General features: G+C 38.2%; 1 protein-coding gene and 1 pseudogene across 6 annotated transcripts in view; one reads left to right on the top strand and one right to left on the bottom strand.

The window, feature by feature from the left end:
- The window catches only part of RASGEF1B (RasGEF domain family member 1B), a 550,562-nt gene that overhangs the window by 437,985 nt on the left and 85,329 nt on the right, over nucleotides 1-27,248 (top strand). The window lies entirely within an intron of this gene.
- Nucleotides 8,329-8,764, bottom strand: LOC144304207 (large ribosomal subunit protein eL43 pseudogene; annotated as a pseudogene).

Raw genomic sequence — 27,248 nt, 5'->3', positions numbered from 1 at the left:
AACCCTGCATATAAGTGGACCCTTGCAGTTCAAACCTGTGCTGTTCAAGGGTCAACTGTAGTAATTTTTCAAAGGCACTCGTTTCCTGAATTGTCTGTATGCTCCAACTTACAAATAAAATTCTTTGGCTCCTTTGGAAGTAGCGGTGACTCAATCCTTATATTTAAACCATGTGTATTGTTTTTGTATTCATTGGAAATAGAAGATGATATTACTTCACAGCATCCCAGTGGACAAAGAAACTTGCTATTATAAAATGTATATGCTGTAGGGAAATCTGTTCACTATTGATCTTCCTCACAGATATCTTGAAAAAGAAAGCACAGCTTTTATTTTTCTGCTTTTGAAATACATGAAAAGAATAGCAAAGGAATTTAAGATCAGATTATATGACTTACCTAATTTATTAGAATTTATTAATTTTAACTGTCTAGCATGAATTTTTATAAGAGGAGAAACTTCTCTTGGGAGACTCAATAATAGATTTAAAATGCTTAAGCCAGGTCTTAAGCCTCCCACAAAGATTTAAGGTATCCTTGAGAAAGAATCTAAATACAATAAATTAAAGTAACAACTAATTTGCTGAGGGACAATTTAGCTGTCTCAAATCTGCCAGTAACAAGCTTTCTGAGTGTTGGCTAGCCACTCTCTCATCTGGGCCTCAGTTTCCTTATTTGTAAAATGAAATGGTTGGTAGAGGAGATCTCAGAGACTCACAGAATGCTCCATCTGGTTGAGCAGCAGTATCAGCATTAGAATGTCGATACATCTGAAAAGCTAAACTAAGGATATCCTTCAGGAAGACACTGATTCAACTACCATAGAGATTGTAGGTGAAAAAGCAGTCCTTTCCCACTTTTATTATTGCAGCTGCTGGTTTCATTTCCCCCTTTGTAGGAATCCCCTTCTGTGATGTACTGGGAAGATGCTTGAAATGGAAGTGAAAGCAGAAACTCCTGGCACTATAGGAAACACCACATGAACCTATATGCCTGTAAAGGGGTCTTGACCATTTATGGTTGTGAGTAATTAGGAAGGAAAGGTAGTTAAGAGTATCCACTTCCTCAAATACCTTCCTTATGTGAATGTACTGCCTAAAAGACAATAAACCTATAAGTCAAAATTCCAAGGTAAAGCCTTCCTTAGGAAATCTTCTGATAAGAGAAATAAATGTTGTAACCAAACGTCAAGTGTCAATTGGAATTTCTTGTCATAAATGCCTATAACTGTACCAATCAAGTAAAAAGCAGTTAGGGAGCCATCAAGTAGAAAAGCTCTTGAATAAGACTGGTCATAGAGATGTCTTACAAAGAGAATAGATTCATCAGAGATTTATTTATGAGTGGCTAGTTCAAACCCAATCAAAGTACAGTTTTATTTGGCCAAGTATGTGATTGGTGGGAGTATAGATGTGCTGCTATGAGGGCCAGAAACGCTGATCCCAAATTCAACATCTCTCTGCTTGGCTGCTCATGCTGCAAGCCATTTACAATAGTCATGACCACCTCTAAGATTGGATGTGGAATAGCTTTTTTAGATCTTTTCTAAACACAATCCACAGTAGAAATACAACTTAAACTATGTACCAGTAGTCACATATGTGAATATACGTATGTCTGAGTACAAGTAAATACATCTGAAGGAAGTCTCAGGAAATGATACTCTCACCATATGGAATGTACTATGAGAGACTATTTTGGTTTATCCTACTTTATTTATTAAAATGCTACCGCAACCCACTGTATTGACTACATAATCTATAAATAGGTTGTAGGCTACAGTTTGAAAAACACTGGCCTAGATTAATAATGATGATGATGATAAATATTAGTACATAATAATGATACAATAAAAGCATCAACCAACAGAATCCTGAGCCTTATTGAGAATAATTACAATTATTTAAGAGTGTCCTAGAGTAGAAGACATAAAGGAACGGTCTTACAGTCCAGGAAGATTTTCTGACATAATAATTGGCAATCACTTTGAAGACTCTGTCCCCATTCCACCTGTGTTCCTGATTCATCTAAATAGTGTTACATTAGATCTTTGAAAGATCTGCTTCTATATATACCCTGACCTTAACTGGATTTGAGAGTTAAAGGAAAATTCAGTTGCATAACACACCATTATTTTATGAACTGGTAAGAAGAAAAATATGCTGTCAGTTACGGTGGTATAATGCCATTGGCTATATGACATACCTCTATGTCAGAGGTGTTAAAATATGAAAAAAAATTAAATCAACATTAGACTAATCACTTGGAAAGTTCTCCTCAAGCCTTCTAGGTCCCCTAGGTAAAGTCAACAAGGATTTTCTTATCCATGGATAAAGTTACATTAAGATTGTATTCCACCAATTTTATGCAATTTCATAGAATTCTAAATCTGAAAGGCACCCTCAGGGATAATCTGGATTGTACATGTTTAACAGGCAAAGAATCTGATACCAAGAGAGATGATGTGGCTCTCCCCAGATAACGTATGAAAATAAAGACAAAAAGAAGTTAAAAACAAATAAACAAAAAGATCTACGTTTTCAGAGTGAAAGGAGAAATAAATAGCACAGAGAAAATCAAGGTTGGAACCAAAGCCTTGGTCTATTTAGTCCGTCTCCTCAGTTTGTAATATGGAATCGGTCACATCAAAACAAGGTCATCAGTGTCTTGTATGTTTTAGATCCAGTATCTCCATTCTGTGAAGAGAGTGAAATTATTGCCAGATACTGCCTCTCTCAATTATCTTTTTAGCTATAATATTTTATGACTTCCTCAAGAACTCACAAGCTACCTTACCTTGGTTTCAATCCAATTATTTATTTTCTGTCAGGCAATCAGGATCTTTCACTATCAACTCAATTTGTGTTATTTATTATTTATATTCCATCCATTCTCCAAGGATTAGTTGGGTCAGCCTTTCGATCTAGTTAACATCATCCATCATACCATCCTCATTCTCACTGATTTTTGACAAAGCTCCCATCTACCATATATCTACCATGTATGTGAATCCACCTGCTATCATCCATGTGTGGTCTGAGGCTTCCCACTGCCATGGCTTTACAAATGCTCCTCATGCCAATTCCTGTTCATCTTTTTTTTTTTTAGGTCCAACAGTTAGCTCCCTCTTTTTATTATTAATAAAACATCCTTTTATTAGTAGTGTTTTGTGGTCCTTGTATACTTGAAATGTATTCCACCTTCCTTTCATTTGACTCAGCAGTTTACTTGAAAGATGCTTTCTAACTGATCTCAACTTTATACATAGTGTGTTCCTCTGAGGGTACTCCTTTGCGCTCCTCATAGCTTTGAGGATGATGCTTAGTCTGAAACCTTCTTTGATGCATATGGCTCCTGTCCTCAGAGCTGACCACTTAGTGGGAAGGAATATTCAAGTACATGCATACATACCCCGCACTGAAGCGCAGGAAGGAGCACAGGAGCAAACCAGCAAAGCTCTCTTAATGTTTCCTCATAGAAGGCTAGTTCACCACCCAATGAACAGCCAAAGGTAAAGAGTATTTGATTAGAGACAGACCTACCATCCCAACACTCACTATCTGCACCTTACCATGTAACCCATACTCAGCTGTTTCCAGTCCCTGAAAGTTGCTCTGTCATTCCTCTGTGCCTTTATTTGTACACCTTCTTAGCCTAGAGCATCTTTACCACTTTCTCCACCTGGATTCCACATGCCCTAAATGAAATCTCTCAAAAGAAATGCTTTCTTCCCACTTCTCCATGCTCTCCTTCATTGTGCATCCATGGAGTCCTGACCAACTATAGCCCATCATAGCCCTTGTCACAGTATCCTGTCTGCTCGCTTTGTTTCCATTCTCAGCATGCCTGCAAGGTACCTGAGAAAGGTGCCAAGGATCCTCTTGGAAATTTTGGCAACAACAGTGGTGCTGGAAACTATAATTTGTGGTCAACCGATATTGAAGAAGAAAATAAATTTGAGAGCAATACTGTATTCACCACCAAATGGAATAACTCTTTGTGGAGTTAGTGAGCAAACAGAACCACAGTTAGTCCTCCTACTTATTAGAAGTTATTCTTAGAGTCACATTGCTCTTTAGAGTTTATCTTTGGTGTAGAATGAGTCATATAAGCTTGTTAGCAATATCGTAGAAAAAATGTCTTCTAAAAGGCTAGAGCCAGTTGGACTTCTGTTTCAATGACTCATCAGACAGCCTTAGAAACATTGTTTCTTTCTGTAATGCTACAACAGTTTTATCACTACCATAACACTGTCTAGGTTGGATAACACATATCAATTTTCTCTTGAATTATGGTTTTCTTTTTTAAAAACTAGTTATATATGGATTAGCTTTAATACGGTTCTATTAATTCATTTCACTTGACTTTATTCCTTACTATTGCTACTGTCTGTCCCATTGCCAATATTTTCAGAACCAGGGAAGGGATCCTCTTTAAGGAAGGAGAAGGCAATTGAAGTCTATTTGCAAGTAATCAATGATAAATCTGAATATCAGTCAATCTGTATCCTGGAATTCTTAATATGAGAGGTATTCCTTTTACCTTAAAGAAGGACATCTCTGGACACACTCATGTGGGACTCAAATATAAGTCACATTATAGTTTCTAACTTTCCTGTCTTTCTAGGGTCATAAGTTTAGTATAGTAACAATGGAATGGAGTCTGTAGTCATATCCCAATATCTGTGGAAGGCCACATGCATTTTAAGGATAATGCAAAGGGCATCTGAGTCACACAAAGCTTGATTTAACTTCCTCTGCCACTTGCCACATGGATGATGTACAGCAATTTACTTTATCTCTGTGCCTGTTATCTGTAAAATGGGATTTGAGACACCTGTCTCATAGAGTTGTTCTGAAACATGTATATAAAAGAGTATATGTAAATGCTCATATGTGTTCATGTCAGGTACATATTAAATCTTAAAAAAATGTTTATTTTTAAAAATTTCTCTCTATTCTTCCTTTTTTTAAAAGATTTTATTTATTTATTCATGAGAGACAGAGAGAGGCAGAGACAGACAGAGGGAGAAGCAGACTCCCTGTAGGAAGCCCGATGTAGGACTCGATCCCAGAACTCTGGAATCATAACCTGAGCCAAAGGCAAATGCTCAACCACTCAGCCACCCAGGAATCCCCAAAATGTTTATTTTTAATAAAATTATCACTTCTAAGGCTATTTTATAAAATTGTTACCTCATTAAATATTTTTATTAGTATCTCATATTATTTTAATATAAAAAAATAGTCAATTGCCATGGGCTTTTGGCACCACCATTGACATTGTAGATTTACTCTTTCTTATGTAAATTGTTTTATTTTGTTTATCACTTAGGATTTATTGCTAGCTTACTCTGTGCCAGGCACAAGTATTATTACAAAGTTGAATCACTCATAGGCCCAGAATACTGTTATTGATATTCGATAGAGTTCCTCATATGTGAAGTCCTTGGCAAAGCTCTCTGGTGATTTCTTTTGGCTGAATCAATTACTTTGGAAAATTTTATTGTTGTAGGCAAAGCCCAAGTTGGGGAGACAGTATTATAAAATGACTCATAAATTCAAAGAACGGCTTCAAAATTATTTTCTCCATAATATGTAGGAAGACAGATTGTGATAAGTCAGCATAAAACAAGAAAGATTTACTCCAAAAAAATAGAGACATGCCTACTTGGGCCATGAGGAATTACCTCAAGATTTTGCTTATAGATTCAGGTTGTGGGGAAGATTCTGTAGGCAACAAATCCATTTAAATGAATACTGTGTTTTGGAAAGTTGTCCACAATTTGTTTTAAGTGAATAGACAATTTTAATATGCAGAAAATCTAGATATATAAACATTAAAATATGGAGGGGGTGGTGGGATTACAAGTGGATTTTTGTGTGTATCTTTCTAATTTTTAATCAATAAGCATATATACCTTATGTAATAAAGGTCACATGAAAAAGAAAGTGAATGCTGTTCAAAATTTATCTGAATGAAGTTCAAGGACTTCTATGGCAGTTCATATTACCTGGTAATAAGTCATTTAAGTACTGATATAACAGTGAAAGGAGAGGTGGATTATATTTAAATATCCAAATTGAGAGATCCTTAGAAACTGCAGTGCTTGCAGGAATATTCAGCAATATCCAGGAGTACAACATAGATGTCTACATTTATTTCCTATTCATATGGGTAAGAGCAACTTCTACAAAATATTTTAAGTTATTTTTGCCAGAACCATTGAGATTAATATGCATCCTGCAGTATTTCGGTAAAAGTTGTTATAGGGGCGCCTGGGTGGCTCAGTTGGTTAAGCACCTAACTCTTGGTTTCAGCTCAGATCATGATCTCAGGGTCTTGGAATCAAGCCCCATATCGAGCTCTGCATTCAGCAAACAGTCTGCTGGAGGTTCTCTCTCTCCCTCTTCCTCTGCTCCTCCCCCTGCCCATGCACTCACTCTCTCTCAAATAAATAAATAAAATTAAAAAAAAAAAACAATTGTCAGAAACTGTGTTATTTGTTAAAATTATAAAAAAGAAGAGTCTACATGCCACTGCAAGAGAGTGACATAAAAACCTCTTGGTAAAGAATTGGTTTATCCTACTAGTAAAAGGCTTGCAAGGCTTATTCTAAACCCAGAGGATTAAGAGCTAAACAAATAGAATTTTACCAAAATATTTTTATGTTCATAAAAATGGCCACGTGAAGCAGAAACTTTCAAAGAAAGTAAGCTTGTCTTGCCTTCCCATGTTAAAATCTTAGTAATTAGAATTCAAAAAAACAATACAGAGAATCACTAACTGCTTACCACAAAAGAGCAAAGCATGCCAAATGTCAGACCACAGAGTATCAGAGAACTCAACTTCTTCCTAAACCAGGTAGGATAAAGGCAATAAAAAAATAAAGAATGCTTCGTGTTTTAAAATTCGGTTTTGATTTACAGAAGCAGGATTAAAAGAGTCTTTCGTGAAATGAAGCCAGGCTACCTTGAAGGTGAACCCTCTTGGCAAGAAGCCATCAGGCATTGAACTTTCAGTTACACATCAGTTAAATAGAACTCCAAGTTAGAGAGAAAAGCCAGAGGCAGCTACCTTGAAAGAGCCATCCAGTAATGCCGCACCTGCTAGCAAATGAATCTCAGTCTCTTGTCGATTAAAAGCTGATGTTGTTTAAGGATAAGGGAGTCTGAGGGAGAGGAAATTTACTGGGTATGCTAGGGAGGTATGGTGTGATACTGGTTTGTTCATTTTCTGTGTGTGTGTGTGTGTGTGTGTGTCTGTTCTTTTCAGATATGAATCTCTCATGATTGAGGAAATAGAGTGTAGGTTAATTCTAAACGTCTTCCCTTTACTAATGTTTTGTGATTAGCCTCTACCTTTCCCTGCCACTCTAAATACTGCTTCTCTCAACTGACAAATTATGTGTGCTGTGAGTCATTGATCTTTCTTAGCTATTAATTCTTATTTATCCAGAAATTCATGGATAAAGAGACCCTTCCAGTAGGCAGTTCCAGCAAAGACAGGTAGCAATATTTCTAGTCTTCCATTTGTAGACTTTTCACAAGTGAGACATAGGGGAAATCCCAAATTGTTAAACACATATTTAGTGAAGTAATGGATGGTTTCCCTTATTGTAGCTTCACACTGCAACAATAGAAACCAAGAGAGTTAGGAGAGCAAAGTGAAACTGTGTATCAGGATTATCACATATTGAATAACGTTGTGATTAATTTATTAGAGTAGGCATGGAAGGAATTAGATTGTGGTTCTCCATGGAACTGTCCAGTCAATCTGTGTTTATGATACCAGTAACTTTAAGTATAGTAGAAACTATCATTTCTCCCTACATATCTATTTTTTTTGCAATTCCATAAGCAGAATTTGTATTGCTGCAAATTATTTTCCAAATAGTTTTAAACCAAGTACTCTCCCATTTCCTGTCCAGAAACATGGTAATCTAATTATAAAGTCTAGCCTTCATAAAAAAGAAAGGAACATTAACATATATAAAACATACAGCGAGGCAGCCCAGGTGGCTCAGCAGTTTAGCGCCGCCTTCAGCCCAGGGCCTGATCCTGGAGACCCGGGATCGAGTCCCACGTCGGGCTCCCTGCATGGAGCCTGCTTCTCCTTCTGCCTGTGTCTCTGCCTCTCTCTCTCTCTCTGTGTGTGTGTCTCTCATGAATAAATAAATAAAATCTTTTAAAAAACCCAGTAATTTATTTTAAAAAATAAAACATACATTAAAATATATATAAAAGAAATATTAACATATATTATCAATGTTGCTAAACTGTGTGATATTTGTTTTTTGTTTGTATATATATATAAATTAACCCATTTATTATAGGCTAGCAATGTTTCAAATGGCGGAGCTTCTACTGGTCTCTCAATTCCTTCAGTCTTCTGATGGCAGACTTTACTGTGACAGCAGAAGTGGTGGTGTAGGTCCAGGCGCCACCGGCCATGGTCTTCATGCAGGAGCCACAGTGCCAGATTCCCACCGCTGCCTTTTCATCTTGGTCTTGCCACAGAAGGAGCAGGTGTACCTGGCGTGCTGGCTAATCTCAATCTTCACCATCTTCCTGAGGGAGGCCCCATAGCAGGTCCCGTATCTACCCACGATTCCGACCTTCTTGGTGCGTTTGGCCATGTCGCCGCCAGCCAGGTCCGAGCCCAGAGAGGACTGATTTTTGTTTTAAGGGTAGATTCTGTATTGTTCATTTGAAGAAATACTTATTGAGCATCTGTTATTTGCCAGGTAGTAGGGAATTCTGATCTCCAGGCATTTACAATTTAGTGGAGGAAATGGATAAGAGACGATAAGAATTTATGTAAAAAATGTGAACTTTAGGCAGAAGGACAATATGCTATCATAAGTTTAGTAATTTATCGACTCACTTTTCTGAAACATACATGGCTCTACCAGATTTAGGACTAACTAGATCTAGGGGCTCAAACAATAGTATCAGGACCAGGATCTCTTTCTCTCTCTCCATCTCTCAGCTTTGTCTTCTTTGTGACAGTGTCATTCGTAGACAGCAGACTGGTTCCAACAGCTCCAAGCTTACTCCCACCAAAATAGAACCCCAGCCGGTTAGTTCCTACAGATCTCCAGTACTGGCTCTGACTGACCCTTCCTGAGTCACGTGCACTTCTGATGCAAGCAGAATTGTCTCACTGACTGGTCATATGGACTGAGGTAGCTATGGGTGAATCTCCAAGGAAAAAGTCAGGGTGCTACTAGCAGAAGAAATAAGAAATAAGAGATGTCTACCATATGCGATCACTGATTATATTAAATAAATAATTAATTAAAAATAATTAAATAAATATTAAATGGTATGAGATTTTATGACTCTATGCTGTATCAATCTCTATGTTATATCAAATATACCTATTCTGTACGTGAATATAATCTGCAAGGAGAGATCTATACTGGGCTATTCAAGATGAACATGCAGAATCACTAACTCAAACTTAAAGAGCTGTGCAGCATTCAAGTACACCAATGAAAATCCTGAAGTGTGAGGCGGTAAGGTAGGAAACAGGAGACTGCTTCGGAAATTGAGGTGTAATAAAAGGAAAGGAGGACAATGTAAAAATAGAAGAAATCGAGATGCCTGGATGGCTCAGTGGTTGGGCGACTGCCTTTGGCTCCGGGTGTGATCCCGGAGTCCCAGGGATCGAGTCCCCACATCGGGCCCCGGGTAGGAAGTCTGTTTCTCCCTCTGCCTGTGTCTCTGCCTCTCTCTCTGTGTCTCTAGTGAATAAATAAATAAAGTCTTTAAAAAAATAGGAGAAATCTTTCTATAGTGGACTCAGTATACTCCTAAATCCCTCAATCTGTTAATATTTAGGAGCTACTTCTATGAATGTTTTAGAAATCTGTCCTACCAGCCCAGAGAGATAGTATAGATCAAATGAACGACAATGACTTCCAAGTAATTTTAAAATTCCAAACTAAAAGAAATGTTTTTAAACTATTTATTTTTTTAAATCTCAGATAAACTGAACACAAGCAAGAAAGAAAAACATTTAAAAACTTGAACTCAACCCTTTCTTTTTGGACAAGGATATTTGTTTGATTTTCAAAAATATTGCTTGAATGATGCTCTAACATGGCAGGTCAGCTACATAAACAGGAAATTTATCACTAATTTATCAGTAACACATAACTGTGTTTTTCCACAGAACCAAGATGTTCTAATGGTTTCCCAGTAAATGTGTTTACTTCATTAAAGGTCTATTTTCATAAGCCAGAGTCATTAATAGTCCTGGCTGCCATGAATATGCCATAAATAAAGCAAAAACTAAAGTACATTAACCAAATATTAGAGTAGAAATCCAGGCTCAGGAATAGTCATGTATTAAAAAATTAAGCCAAGGTACTTATCATCATTAATATGTTCTCAAATCTTTCCAATTTAGAGACTGCCTAATGTTATCTTACAAATTGCTTGCTCCCCACTGTGTACCTCACAGCGCTTTGTGTTTGTTATTATAGCATATATCATGTTGCATTTTTATAAAACTTGTTGTATACGCCATTTTCTGGTAAAAATATATAGGAGATGTCATATGCTTCTTAACACATCTGCCTTTATACCTGGACTTTGAGCTCCTTAAGATCAGAGAGTAAATATCTTTTTATCCCCATAAGCCGTGTTTGGTGCCTACAATATACTTCATAAATGCTGAGTAAAATAAAAAATGAGTAAATGTTTCAATGGACCCTCCCATTTTAATGAATTCCTGAACTCCTGTTTATTATCATCTTAATTAGTTTTTATGTTTTAATTGCTTCAAAGCTCAAGTCTACATATATATACCTGCTTATAAAATTAGATTATGGTTTATGCCGAGAGTGGGGAATGACAGCTTAGTCCTAGGCCAGGTCCCTGCTGGGGTGCAGGCATGATTGGCAGTGTCTGGTTAACTCACTCACAAGACAGACCCCCCAGTTGCCTTTGAGGAAGAAGAGAATCCTGGGGGAAATATTCTCACTATGTCTACTGCTGGGATTAGATGCCTATGGATATGTTTGGCAAATTATTGAGTCTGCTCCAAAGCAGATTTTCAGGTGAGAGGACTGTGATATCTTCTGGAAGAGAATTAATTTTAAGGGAAAATAGCCAAGCATGATAGGCCAAGCCAATGGCACATTCTTCCTTACTTTGGAAGGAAAGCAAATTCTGTGCCCAAGCAGGTGTGTTGCTTAGATTGTCTCCTCTGCCCACCTGATTAGACGCAGGGAAGGCAGAAGGATGACAAGCCAAAGCTGGAAGGACTCTCTCCATAAACTCTCTAACATCTGGGATTCTGTTTTACAGTGCTCTGAGACCCTTCAATAGAGTGTAACACAAAGTAAGGTGGCCGTTCTGCCTCTGCCCCTTCCTCATCAGCACTTTATCATGTTCTATTACATAGTCTTCAGGGAAGAAGTTTAATCTCCTGTCTTCATGTTTTCATAGAGGAAGGGACTTTGTTCTCCTTTTTATCAGGCCTGTGGTCTTTGAAAGTAAACTTCTAGCTTCTCTCCCAGCCCCACACCCGCTTTCCCACAAAGGAGGAGCAGGAGCTCATTTCAGGGAGGATGTCCCTGTGTTGAAAGTGACTGCTCCTGCATAGATCCCTTGCTCTGCAGGACCCACACGGGAGCAGTAGACACTCAGGTTCTCTGGCTCACTTTGTTTCTGTACGAGAAAGCGCAAAGGGAGAGAATCAACCTCCTACCCTTCCCTTTCTATCTCTGGTCAGCCAGTAGTAGAGTTGATGAAGCAAGCCTGCTCTAAAAGGTCATTTCTCCCTCACCTTTCCAACCCACCCCAGGCTCCAGATGGCCCCAAGGTCTGTGTTTGAGGGGGGATGGGATGAGATACTTTGGTTTTAGATCTAAATTGCATTCTTCAATCCAAAATTTACCAAATTTTGTAAGACACATTGGCCACTTGCCCAGTTCATTAATAAATCCACAAGTGATCATCAATTAGCTATCAGTTCTTAGACTGTGTGCTTTTATCCATTGGAATCTGAAAGAGAGTCAGTGTGGATCATAACCTCCTCTTGCATACATCTGAAATACTTCTCTGCCCCTGTCAAGGCCCAAGGAATCAGTGGGCTGTGCCCAACACGGCAGTGGCAGAGGAGTGACATATGTCCTGGAAGAGCCAGCATAAGAAGCCTGATGGAGCACTGGTGCATTTTGCCAGGAGTGGCTGTGCCTGGTGGAGCAACAGGAGCAGTGGGGCATTGACGGAGGGGTTGCACCTGCCTAGCAGGAATCTGTTCATGGTTACATGTGAGAATACAAGGTACCAACTGGTGGCTTCCAGAAATGATTTGAGGACACAGAAGCTTTACATGGCTATTGAGGACCTAAGTCATATTGGTAAAGCCAATGAAAATTAAAGTATTGTTTCAGGCGACCTCGCTCATACTCACAAACTGATGGCTTCTGGGAAAATCATGGTTACCTTTATTTTACTCTCCAGCTGAGCACCTGTCCACCAGAGCACCTTGTCTGAAACAGGCAATCAGAGTAGGTATATGAAATAATTCACTTGAAATGCTGACCATTTGCATGTTGCTGTTAAAGGGATTACCAGGTGATATAAGAAAGCCACTATTGTTGGGAGGCGTTAATGTGCTAGCTCAAGAATTTCAAATAATTTTTTTTGTGCATTTCTGAGTGAGTTTTGAATATGAGTGAAAAGTAAGTCTGCAAACTAGAAATGAAGGCTTACTCCTTAAAAAATGTTTTCAAAGATGATGTCATTATCCAAAGCTGGTTCTCTATATCCTCAAGAAATTCTCTTTCTTGCCACCTCAAAACCACATGCCAGATCAAAACTGTTTGTTCTCAAAGTGAATTTCTTTTAGGTAAGTTATTATTTCAAAAGATAATGCCAAATCTGCATACAGTTTACATTTGAACTGTAAACTGTTCCAATAAGTAGATGCTACTTAATGCATCTTTTAAATTTGACTTTTGACTCACCACCTAAATATACATTAATATACACAGGCATAAGCAAAATTTTTTTGTATATTTTTTATTGGAGTTCAATTTGCCAACATATAGCATAACACCCAGTGCTCATCCCATCAAGTGCCCCCCTCAGTGCCCATCACCCAGTCACCCCATCATGCATAAGCAAAATTTAATGTAAAATGCATCTTTTCAGCTATAAGTATTATTGCTATAATTTTAACATTTCCTTTTTTTCTCATAAGCAATCACGTATTCTCTTCCAGGTGGTAGCAATATTTGTTTCCTATTTTCATGGAAATGAAAGCTAGTATAATTCTGAAATCATGGAAAAATATTTGCATATACTTTTATTTATTTGTAATAATTCCTTCTATTTATTTATGATATTCATATGGTTTCTGTTCTTTTTCCTCCCAAGAATAATGTTTATATCAGTTACTCTCTGTCTCCTGATCAGTATCAGAGTCGGTTTTTTAAACGTCAAATTCACATCTAAACTGGGTTTGATAAACTTTCATATCATTCATCTATTCCATGTATTTAAAATATCATGACAAAATGACATGTGTTCTCAATATTCTGAACAATTAGGCAGTCTTTAGGATGTTTTTCCAGCTGTGATGACAAATTGACAAATAGATATTTGTTTCTACAATCCTACCCAGTAGCTTTATCTCAAAGTTAATAATAATAGTGTTCTGATCATGGAAAGGGAGTTTGGTGTGGTGGAGGAAAGGAGTAGACTTTTGAGAAAAAGAGATCTGGGCTCAAACTACTTACTAGCTGTGTGATCTTGAGTAAGTTGCTCTGCCCCTCGGAGCTCAGTTTCTGCACATGTGAAACAGGAATCATGCATGTTGCAGGGCAGGTTAAACAAAACAATGTTTGTGAGTACTTGTAACATGGAAGGCACTGGAAAAATCCAGTTATCCAATCACATATTTCTCCCTGGAAGCTAGGCTATTTCTATGGATTTAATATACCATTCATTTTTTTAATAGCTATAAAGCCATGGGACTTTGGGATTATAAGTTACCTTAGAGATCAGCTAATTAATGGAATTTCACAGATAAGGAAGCCAGGGCACTGGAAAGGTAATTTGGTGTAGGGAGTCCTTTTCCATGTTTTGTATAATAAAGAAATTCGAGGCAGAATCATTACTTGCTCTCAATTCCATCTGAAAATGGTAGGCAAAACCAACCCTCAGAAAAGTGGAGACAGGTATGAGATAAACTTCCTGACAGTTTGTACCTCGAGTAAGAAAAACTCAACCTATTCTCAGAGAGGGATTTCTTCACTTTACTAATACGATGTATCTGAATGCTTTGTAGAATCCTGAAAATTATGAACTGAATCCATGTAATCAGTTGTCTAATATCTAAAGAAGTAGACATTCACTGTGATTGATGATTCTACATCCCAAAGATATTTCAGATGCACTTAAGATATTTTCTTCTGGGACTATTACTGTTGCTGTCACCTGGACCCTAAGAAGCAAGAAACTCTAGGCCCTAATTCCCATGAACTTACCATACAGAGGGGGCTTCACATTCCTCAGCAGATCAGAACGGTTGGATTAGAGGAATATTTCTCACATTGCAATCCTTTACCACATCACAATTTTGAATGCATATCTGTAATGTTATTTACTTTTCCAAATGGCTTCACTTTCTAAACTTAACCTCATTCTAAATGATAATATCTAGCACATTTGCTATACTGATTTCATTTTTCTGATATAAAGATAATTTCATGACTGTTAAACTAAAAGATATCTAAATACCACCGGAAATCATCTCAGGATGAATCTCAGGATTCATCTGAGCCAGGAAGAATCTCAGTCTTACTCCTGCTCATCCCCAAAGCTGGTCAGAATAAAGTAAGATTTGCAATGGGCAAAGCCCTTTCTATTCTCAAGTGTTTAGTTCCTGGAATAAAAAAGCCACCATCCTGGATCCATGTGCCTTTTTCAGGGGCAGGGACTGGGCAGTGATAACATCCCTGTACTTTTGGATAAGCACTAAAATAACACAAAGCCAAATCCAATAAAATTTCCTGTTTATAATACTGTTTAAAGGATGTAATCACCACCATGAGAAAGTATATTTTCAGATTACTTCCAACAGCATCAAATTAAATCCAAATCTTTCATATCAATTTGTACTTACCCAAGAAAACTAATCTAAAACAAATCTAAAAACTAGCATTCTTTAATAACATTCCTAAAAGACTATGGAAATCTTAACAGCCCCCAAAACAACATTCCTTCAAAAATAAAATATTTGAATAGAAACAAGTGGGAGAAAGCACATAAAAAAATTAACCCTCATTAGTGAAGAATGTATATTTTGGAAAAGATCTTGGAGAGTAAAAGGAAATCCCAGCCCCACATAAACGTTCCCTAGTAAACCTCTTGATTAAACTGGTTCATTTTTCACAAAATTCCTTCTCTTCACCAAGAACTTAAAATTGCACTCTACCATTTCTCTCAAATCTAACAAGTCTATTTTCTTTTTGCATCTACTAAATGCATAAATCATCATGCCTATTTTCTATTAGATAGATAGGTAATCCATACATGTATGGATGTAGATAAGTATATATACCCACATATACAGATAAATGTATATCTAATTAACATATACATAGAATGCTTTACTTGGGAGGACTTGAGGGTTCCTTGAGCTTGACATCACCCATACTGTGCTCAACTATTTCATTCGATGTTAGTATTTTACGAAAAGAAATCCATGATTAAATAACTCTTATAAACATTGGATTAAACAAAACTTAACCTATAACACTATATACATTTTGAATGTCTGAGAAGAGCATATAGCAATGCATCTTAAACTTCAATGCATATAAAATTGCATATTAAGTAGGTCTGGGATAGAATCTGAGATTCTGCATTTCTAGCAAGCTCCCAGGTGATACTGATGCTCCTGGTCCAAGGACGAAACTTTGAATAACAAGGGTATCAGATTTCCTAAAACTTGTTTTACTAGTGAAACTAGTAAATACTAGTGCCCTCTTTACACATAAATGGTTTTCTGAGATTTTTCTTTTGGTTGGTTGGATGGCCTGTTTGTTGGTTTTTGAAAACATACATCAGTGTTTTATAATTTTTGAAACTATTAATATAACTGAATCCCCTCGCTTTATAGGATGGTGAATGTCATTTTTAAAAATCACCCTAAATTCACCTAATTGACTTTTACCTTTTCAGTGGCTTTGCCTTGTTTTGGTCAAATTGTACTTGAGAAAACTTCAAGACCTGTACCGTTGCAGGAAGGGGTAAAGGAAATTAAAAAAAAAAAAAAAAAAAGACATGTCTTTTGAGTTCTTTTTCAATGTGCAATGAAGAATGTGCACTTTATAAGTACAATAAAAAATGTACTTGACTTCCATAGCCAGACTAAAATCTTACTAGCAAACAATTGTTTGGATTTGTATTGACAATTTTTGGTTGGATATTGAACACTTACTCATGGGATCATATGGCATATCACCTAAGTGCTTTAGGTTGTCAGCAGGTCAGACACCCAACACTCTGCCACCTAGTCATCCATCCAGTACCTTTCCACCTCTCTATCCACCTGTCTAACTATACACACTCATCCACTCACATATCCTGTCTCCACCCATCCAATCAGTCATACAACCGCCACATGTCCACCCACACACACACACACTTATCCCTTGACATTAATTTGTTCAACAATATTTATGCGACATGGTTTTTTCGCAAACATAGAGTAAAAGGAAATTTAATCTGCAAGTTTAGGGTGGATAAAAGAGTACATTACAAAAAAAGAAAATTACATATTATTTTACAATCTCCTAATTAATATACTTCCTTATGCACTAAACTCTCAGTCTGTAACTAAGAGTTCTTCTCAATGGTAGATTTTGAACAATGGTTGGGATGGTGCTCTCATAGGAAAAGAAACAAGCTGCCTGTGAGCTGAGATATGAGTTGTCTAACATACTTGCTTAACCTGACATTCCTAATCCTTCATTCCATTAAGGATTCATGCAGTCCTTTTCTGCCACATTTCCTTTATGCTACATAAAATGCTACATTTTCCTTTATGGCATTCCCCTTTATGCTACTCTTCAGCCAGCTAAACTAAGTTATTTGAAATTGCCCAAACCATGCCTGTAATTGAATTTTTCCCTCCATCTGGACTACACTTCCTGTAGGTCTAGTACATCTCTTTTTCCCAAAAGTTTTCCCCAATCTGCATTCCCTGATTTGTCATCCACACTTCTCCTGTGATAACCACTTTTGACCTTGTATTCTTGTTATTTATGGGTGATAGATCTCACCTATTAGTCACAAAACTCCCTAGAAAAACGAGGTCTGTGCCTGATTTTCCTTGCATCCTTCATAGAATCTCAAACAGAGCCACTCAGTAAATTCTTTCATTTCTGGAATGAATGAAATCCATCTAAGCCTCTGATTGAATGCTTTGAGTGTGCTGATTTCATGAGTAACTAAAGAGTTTGAAGCTAAGAAATATCTCAGTGCCTATAAAATTTTAATTAACTATATTGGTGGATGATTATTGCTGAATCTTTTGTAAAGTACTTTGCCATGCCCTCGCCTGAGGAGACCAGTATGTTTCAAAGTGATATTATAGTCTTGATTGCATTAAAGTATTGGCCTTCTGGATCATAAGCTATTAAAATTATATATCCTATTTTCAGATGGATTAATTCTTACACTATTTTTCTCTCTACAAGTTTCCTTCTAGCAATAGTCAGTTCAATGTCAAACTTGTAAAGAATCCCATAGAGTTATAGTTTGGGACTTATAATCCAGTGACAATTTCTACTGTTACCTCTGGCCTTCCGATTGTGTTGGGGATGCAAAGTCTTTTTATCATCAGTAAAATGCTTCCCTACCCTTTTTCCATTTAAGAAAATGATTATGCCTTTTGCTAATCATTTCTTTACAGTGTCTGAAACACTATATTCTCAATAATTATTACATGGCAGAGAGAGAGAAAGAAAAAAAAATGACTCAGCTAGTAGCTCAAAATAGTATTCTATGGATTTGTCCTAAAGCTAGAGACCAGAGTTCATTTGTACTAAAATCATTCTTTTCTTTTTTTTTTCTAGATTTATTTATTCATTTACTTGAGAGAGAGAGAGAGCACAAGCAGGAGTAGGGGGAAGGGGCAGAGGGAGAGGGAGAAACATGATCCCTGCTGAGAGCATGCGGAGGAACTTGATCCCAGGACACCAGGATCAAGACCTGAACCACCCAGGTGCCCCCAAATCCTTATTTTTCAAAAAACATGATTCTTTAAGATGTACGCCAACAGCTCCAGGTGCTACTTTTAATGTCTTTGCTAGTTTGTATGATTGTATTGAGGTACACCTACATTGTATCTTTGGTATTTTTCCCCCTTTATCTTCACAATCTTTGAACTTTAAAATGGCAGTGTTTGCTAGGGCTTGGGTCATGGAGAGGTCTGGCAGCGGTGGACTTCTTGAGTCCATCAGCCACCTGGCCGGAGGCAGCAGAGCTGATCTGTGAGGGTGGCTGGGTGCTTGGAGGCTCAGCAGGTGGCACACAAGCCCCGGCCCACTCTGGCTGCATGGTGGTCCAGCTCCTAGCTGAGCACAGCAAAGGCCTATCATAGAGGCCACTTAACCATTCACCTTGCCCTGAGTGACTGTGCCAACCAGCCTTTCTACCACATTGTGGCTGCTCACAAAAGGTAAGCAGTGATGGCTGTTTCATGGAGCATCTGGACTCCTGTGATCCATTGCCTAACAGTCATGGAGAGAAGATCGTTGCTCTCAACCTGGACCAGATCTGGCATTGGATCCACTATGGAACCCACCTCTCTCAGCAGGTGGAGAAGATTCTGGGTCTTTCTGGCTTTGTCCCTGTGCATCCCATGATGATCACATATGCTGAGAGGCCACAAAGGAAAGGGGGACTCCTCTTAGCAGCTCAGGAAACAGATCCAGAGGCTCCAGAAACTAAAGGAGCTGACTTCAGTGAGCAGAGCACTGGGGAAAAGGTCAAAGTCCTCTTAAAACACTTGTGCAGAGCTCTTAGTTTTATTCGATTTGGTGGTCAATAAATGTAGTTTTCTAAGTACAAATAAATAAAATGATAATTTTGAAAACTAGCTAACATACATATTTTTACTTTGAATAGTGACGGGAAAATATGAAAAGGGTTTCATCAACATTGATTCAGTTGTTTATGGCAATTTACCCAGACCTTGTGAGACTGTAAGTGGAACTGGCAAGCTTGGGGGAACAGAGCTGCTTCCACAATTGCCCAAGGGTCTCCTGGCACCTTTTTGCAGTGACCAGACTTCGTCAACCCTGTCAGCTGAAGGGACTCATGAAATTTGAAAGATATCATTCTCTTCTGGTGATCATGAACCATAATATTTAATGCAAGTATAAAATGTTATAAAATGCCATGCCCCCAGGTCTTCTCTCGCACGTCCCCTTGCCACCACCATCCCTCCATCTCCTTCAGGTTAGTGCCGTGGCTTTGGGCCATCTGACCACCAAGAATGGAGTTGTGGTGGTTTAGGCACCTGGGATTATTGCCCTTTCACTAAAGAGGAACAAAAGAAAAAAGGACAAGAAAAGTACATCAGCCCAGCAGTTTTCCTTCTCTATGAGCCTTGAACAACTTAGTGGACAAACATCTGGACAGACATTTTAATTCCCAGCAGTCCCAAAGGGCACTTTTTCTTCAGTACTTACAAATAGGCCCCGTGGCACTTCCCGGAAGTCCTATCTGGCCTGCCTGCCTTTGAAAGCCTCTCTTGATATGGGCATCCTCTACCGAAAAGCCCTCTCCCACTCCCCTGCCTCACTGTCAGCTGCCCAAGATAGAACCCCACTGAGAAGTGCACCCCCCCCCCCACACTCCCCAACATGGCACATATAACAGCTTCCCTTTGTTGGGTGGGTCTGCTCAGTCTACCAGCCCTGCTCCTCAGTCTTCCCCACCAAATCCTTTGCCCCATGAGGCCTCGGAGGCAAGAGGGACCAGGGGGACTGTCCGGCCCCTTAGAGACCCAGGGATAGACATTTCATCATTTCTAGCATGGTCTCCTTCAGAAAGGAAAAATTAATTCCAAGCAATCAACTTTCCAGTGGATTTGGAACACACACTGTTTGATTTGGGAACCGTGGGTGCTCACTTTGAGGAAGTGAGGTTGCATGTACAAACTACTGTCTGACTGCTGAGTGAGCACTTAACTTTTTTTTTTTTTCCTAATAATTGAATTCTCTGAAGACAGGAAACTGCAGGCAGCTGCTCTTTCACCCATTCAAGAAGCACTTTGCTCCTTTACAGCAAAAGAGCTGAACTATGAAATGAACTCTGCTGTCTGGATTGAGGCTAGGTATTTTGGCAACCATTCAAGTCTTTTTTGACGGTGTGTCCATCAAACAGCAAGTCTGTGAAGAAGTACTTAGAAAGCTTGGTCTTATTCTTTGAAGACTAGAGCAGGATCGGGAGGGAACAGGAATCCAGAGTCACACATAATTTTTTCTTTGCAGCTGGAGAAACTGAGGCAGTGAGAAGAACATTATGCAGGGTCACAGAGGGGTGCCTGCAATCTTGCAAAAATGATCTTCATTTTTTTCTGTCATTTCCACACAGCTGCTTGAAAGCTGATCTTATTTTTAGAGAAGCTGAGTTGTCTGGGTTATCACTGGCCACTCCATCATAAGGAAAGGTAGTGTGTTTTAGGAATAAGGTTAGTTATCAGGCTTCTATCAAATACAATATTTTTTAATTAGATTTACTTATTTATTTTTTTTATAAAACTGTTTCAACAAGTTCACTTTTCATTGTTGGGTACCAGGAAAGGATTAACATAACACAAATTGAGGAATATATTAAAGTCATGAAACATAGTAAGACCCACAGGCTACCTGGTGCTGAGTGAAGGTGCGGTGCTGGCGTCATCTGGGGATCTAGAGAATGAGGAGCAGGCAGCCAGTGCCATCTCTGAGCTGGTCAGCACAGCCTGTGGTTTCCGGCTGCACCACAGCACAAACATACCCTTCAAGCGCCTGTCCCTGGTCTTTGGAGAACACACGCTGCTGGTGACCGTGTCAGGACAGAGGGTATTTGTGGTGAAGAGGCAGAACTGAGGGCGGGAGCCTGTTGACGTCTGAGCCTGCCAGAGGGCAAGGGGCAGAGGTGGATTGGGTCCATGGGCCTCCTCAATGAGGAGGATGCAAACCTTCTCCACCTTTTTCTTGGCTTGCTGCTAGAACTAAGGCTTTCTGCTCACCCACTTCCCTCCCCTCCCCTCGAAGGGCAGAGGCTTGGGGACTTTGCACTGTGTCGGGGAGAGTGAGGGCAAGGGGATCTCTCTCTTCTTTCCATCCCTCCCTCCCTCCTAATAAACATGAGTCTGATGTTCCCAGGGGGAAAAAAAAAAAAGGGCAGCCTGGGTGGCTCAGCGGTTTAGCACCGCCTTCAGCTCAGGGCCTGATCCTGGAGACCCAGGATCCAGTCCCACATCGGGCTCCCTGCATGGAGCCTGCTACTCCCTCTGCCTGTGTCTCTGCCTCTCTCTCTCTGTGTCTCTCATGAAAAAATAAATAAAATCTTAAAAAAAAAACAAAAAACTACACCTTAAAAACTACAAGAGTAACACCGTAGAAATTTCTTGTCTGCTCTCTTCCAAACTCCTCTACTTTCCCCAAGCCCACCCTCCACCCAGAGGTAACTGTGCTTTTGGATTTTAGGTTTGGCTGCTCTGTGGCTTTATTTTTATACTTTTATCACATAAGTATGTATCATTAGACAATATGTTCTATCTGTCTCTAGACTCTCTCTTTGTTTGGGAATGGAATTATTCTATATTAGAAGAACTACTAATGTCCTCTCCAAGTAAAGCAGGAAATATTTTAGGAGGGACTAAAAACATATTTTTATAATTATGATAACATTGTGTTATTCTTGGATCATAAATTAGTCTCTTCCTTCTTAACCTTCCTTTTTCTTTTTTCAGAGACTAGCCAAAAAGTTAGAAATATTTCAATTTCTATTTCCTTAGGCATATTTTTATTTTTTTTTTTTATTTTTCATGATTTTTCTTCCTTTCTATATGATTTTATTGAGGAGCCCTGATTAGAATTCACAATAGTGTCTATTCCTTTTTTCCCTTTATTTTTTGCTTGTAAATCATTGGCTGTTTTACAATTTTTATTTAAGAAACTGTTTATATAAGAGATAATTTACATTTTGGATAGAGTCCTAAGTGGTTAAGAGTGAGCACTCTGGAGCCAGACTTCTTGAGTTCAAGGCCCAGCTCTTCTACCTACTAATGTTGTGAACTTGGCAGGTTACTTAAACACTTGTGCCTCAGTTTCCTCATCTGTAATATGGAAATAATATCTTTTTCAAGTTTTTTTTTGTAGGATTAAACAAGTTAATACATCTAAATGCATAGACCAGTAGCATACATATAGCAAAGGCTCAATTCCTGTTATTTTTACAACTATCATCATTACTATATCATTAGACAGCTGTTATATTATACGGCAACCTATGACCTCCCTCTTAATGCCTAAGATGCTAAGACACATTTTTTTTTTCTAAAATGGTTAAAACCAACACATTTTTTTCTTCTCTGGAGAACAATTTGTCCAACATAATTTTCTGACGAAAGTTTAGCTTTGCTTAGTTATCAAATAAGATAAAGTATAAAAAAGTATAAAAAGTAGTCTGCAAATCATAAAGTACTATACAAATGTCAGTTATTAAAATGCCTACTACTAAGAAAATTTCAATTTTCCAGATGCCGTTATTTAAGAGAGGTCTTATCTTTCCTTCTGGAAAGAAATTTGAGGTGATTTTCCCATAAAGCATATCTTTACAGAGTTTCAAAGATCTTAGGGTAAGATTTATTGATAATATTTCATTATTGGGATAAAGGTTTAGACTGTATCAGATTTAAACACATTTGCAATTTCAGCTTGCCTTCAACAAAGATATGAACAGATTGCTATCGCTTGTCTATAAAACACACACACATACACACACACACCAAAACACAGCACTCTTGGCTGCACGGATTGCAAAAATAAATGTTAAATAAAATAGGCTTCCAAAAATTTCAAACTCAGACTGTTTGATGCATACTTCATTTAGCTAACTCTAATTAATTGCACATCTTAAGAAATTCCCTAAGGAGACAATCTGCAGACCAACATTCAACTGCTGAAATTTCTTAGACCATCATCACACAGTATTCTGTCCTCCTTCAGTTTCTTTTTGTGCACACAGTGCAAGTCTCCCCTAAATAAGACCTTATCACGCTATATATTATCCTTTTCTTGGGCTGTTGGCCCTACACAATCTGGCATTTTGTTATCAGAATATAATATTATCATAGGTAAAGTTATTTCCAGAGTGTATTTGCCTCCACAACTAAATTTTAAGCCCTTAATATTAAGATCATATTTCATACTATTCATAATCTTTTTATAATGGCCAGCAAAATCCTAACCATATAACAATTGCCCGAGGAGTGCTGATTGATTGATGAATCAAAACTCATGTGAGCCTCCTCTAGAATCTAATGAGACAAAACCCAAATTTTCTAAATGAAATAAGACCTCATAACAGTTTTTTCACTTTTGCTCACCCTCTTGTACAGCCTTCTCTGATGCTTATGTGACTTGAAGATAAAACAGTAGACAGGAGAAAGAGCTCCAGCTGGAATTTAAAATGTCTGGATTTTAAGTACTGAATGCAAGCAGAATATTTAACCTAGAGCCTCAGTTTTCTCATCAGAAACATGGGAAAAATAATGTCTGCCTCCACATTTTGAGGATAGGAGAAAATATTTTCTATAAAATGCCTTGCAGAATGTCTTGTAGGGCACAGTAAAAGTAGGCTGTAAACACCTAGTAAAGTGGAGGTGCTGATTTGACATTTACAGTGGTTTTCTCAAAGACTCAGTATGTCCAAAACCAAGCTCACGATTTTCCCCAAACCTAGTCCTCCTTCAAAGAATGGCACCATCACCTACCCACTTATGCAAACCAAAATCTGGAATTCATCTCAAGCACCTGTTGTGCCTTCTTCTGTATGTCCCACACCCAAACCAACACAAACTCATTACCTCTTGAGTCTTTCCACACTTCCCCACCTTCTACAGCCACCAGATCGGTTGAAACTACAATTATCTCTCACAGAGTCCACCAAAACAGCTCCAGCTGAGCTTCCTTCATCCACAGTGGCTCCCATCTCCTCACAGTACATGAATGACCTTCCTTTATAAATGCAAATCAGATCACGTTTTTCCCTTGCAGCCTACCACTTTTAGAATGACAAATACTTGAATCCTTCACTTGGCCCATAAGTTCTCATACGATCTGGCCCATACTCTGCAGGACAGTCTCTGTTTGCCCCTCCACATCCATGTTATCCTTCTCCATTTCATTCTGTGCCCTAGGAGCTGACTTTTATATTCTGCATCAAGACCCTCATGGTCTGATTTATAGTCCATTTGACTAAAGAAACATGGGAGATGGGAAGGCAGCGGGAAATTGCAGCACAGTATTTATTCCCCTGGATCTCTCCCTGCTGTGTTGCCTCCAACTGGCTGTATCTCCTTATAGCCACAGCTGCAGTGAGGTATCTCTTTCCTGTAGCTCTTGTCTTTTGTAAATACTCCTGCCTTCCACTATGGTGTCCAGGCATAGTGGCAGCTTCATTCTTTTCAACTTTGCATTCATAGCACGGGTGCTATACATCCCTTGTGGATTCCCCTTAACCATTCAGACACTATTTTAAGGAGTCTCTTGATTCACCTGTCCTCAGTGACTGTGTTTGAGTGTGCTCTGTCTTTTGCTAGATCCTGACTGAATCATTCTTCCCTCCTTAAGCCACTGGCCTTTCATTGTTTCAAACATGCCCACCTCTGACTAGGTTAATCTTTCTCTTTCCCTAGTTAACACTAATGCAACTCCTCAAGTCTCAGTTCAAATATTTCTTCCTAGTGGAAGCTTCTCCTGACTCCCAAGTAGGTCAAGTAACTCTCCCACATATTTTCCTAACTCTGTGTGATTTTCCACAGCACTTATAATAGGATAACAAGTGCATCATTTAGATAAAGTATGTCTCTGCCATGAATGCAAGAATTGCATCTATTTTGCTCATCACTGTGCCCCAGTTCCTAACACAGCATCTGGCACATGTGATTCTCAAAACGTAAATGATAAAGGAATGAATGCATTCAGTTTGGTAACCACTACCTAGAAAAATGCCAGTCTTTAGGTATGTATAGGTGGATCCCATTTTTTTATTTTTTTATTTTATAGATCTGTGTTCCATATGCTAATCAGGGACAAAGATTATTTTTTGTTATTTCTTCCAATCATTTCCAAAGCCAACATTTCAAAGTTATGTTATGTTAAGAATTCCCTGTCTGCTTATCTCAAATGACTGTACCTCTTTTCTTCCCGTACTCTTTCTCTTTGCCTCATTGAATAATTTTCCCTTTCCCATTTTCCCACTGTTTCTTATTTGTAGGCTGGGACCATCCCTTCTCCACCTCCCCATATTCATGTGACTAACTTCTTCACCTCCTTCAAGGCTTGCTCAAAAATTTCCTTAATGGAGCCTAGCCTAACCACACTATTTAAAATTTCAAAAGCAACCCCCTCTCTGAATCTCGCATGCCTTGCTCTATTTTTTTGATAATTTTTTATCATCATCTAGCATCTTTGGTATTTTCATGACACATTTTATTTTCTCTTCGTTAACATTATGTATGTCAAGTGCCTCCAACAGCATCTAGAACATAGTAGGCCTTAAAAAATGTTTGTCATTGAATTTACTTCATTTTCATTTCTCAAGCTTTTACTGGCCTGTAATATTTCGTTCACATCTATTCTTTTCCCCACAAACCAAAAGGCGATTATAGATTTCAAGATTGTCTCTTGGTCTTTCCTCTACCCAGACAAAACTATATCTAGACAAAAATGAGTGAAGGAGAATGAGAGATACAGGCTTTCAGTTCTGGAGTGAATAAGTCATGGGGATAAAAGGCACAGCACAGGGATTATAGTCAATGGTATTGAAATAGCATTGTGTGGTGACAGATGGTAGCTACACTAGTAATGAGTACAGAATAACAGAAAGAAAAGTTGAATCACTATATTGTATACCTGAAACTAATGCAACATTGTGTGTCAAGTACACTCAAATACAAAAATTTTAATTAAAAAATAAAGATGAAAAAAACTACCTAGACAAAACTTAATGATGAAAAAAATTTTTAAGAAATCTCATGTGATTCAAAGGACATGCCCTTACCATAAATACTTCTTAAATTATTAATTAAGCAATGTGAACACAGGAATCATGCTTTTTTTGGATTAAATGTGCCACACTCAGTAAACATTTTGTCATGAGAAGCCATAAAAATGAAAACAAGTGTTAATGAAAGTCCATAAAGGCATAAATAAAATGCCTAATCTCTCTTTGCTAAGCAATTAATTCCTATCTCCATTTTACCTTCAAGTCAGCTTAGAAATATTGCATAAAAAACAAATTTGTCACATAATCTAGCAATAGAAATTTCTTACAAGTTTGTACTTATGCTGCTCTATGTCATATTCATCATGGATGTTCAGAATAATTAGTCAACGGTCTGCAAGCTCCCAGAGTGCCTTCTGAATCATCAAACATGACATTTTCCATAGCATTTTCGGCCCCATCTTATTTACTGAAGGTTGGTTATCCATACCCTATGTGCCTGGTTACCCTCCAGTCCGAGTGGGACTATAAAATGATGAGTATGTGCTCATCCTACCATTGTTTCATTAACCAGAACAGCGTGCCTCTGAGGATGCTAAATGCTGAGCATTTCCTGTATCACTAACAACTACAAATATCTGTTAGTCTGAAATTACTTTCATCCAGATGCTGCTAAATGACTTAGGAAAAGGAGAGGTGAAGTCTGGTTAACATTCGTGTCAGTTCTCATCCCTTCATGATGCAGCTTCTTCTCTGAGGCATTTACCTCCTTTCTCCTCATGATTAATCATGTTGAGACTAATTGTTTTTTTCTCCTTTAAGGGAAGCATGGCAGAAAATTTTACCAGAAATAGTTTATGTGTCTTTTTCTTCTCCTTTTTACATTACATGTTAATAAATGAATAATTAGGGAGTACAGAGGAGGAAACAAAGAAAAATGAATTCCTGATTCTACCACATATTTCATCACCAAAGGTAACTGCTGTTAATT

Source organism: Canis aureus, chromosome 33 (genome assembly GCF_053574225.1).
Source record: "Canis aureus isolate CA01 chromosome 33, VMU_Caureus_v.1.0, whole genome shotgun sequence".
NCBI classification, from domain to species: domain Eukaryota; kingdom Metazoa; phylum Chordata; class Mammalia; order Carnivora; family Canidae; genus Canis; species Canis aureus.
The sequence above is the reverse complement of the archived record's forward strand: the minus strand, read 5'-3'. Positions and strand labels throughout refer to the sequence as shown.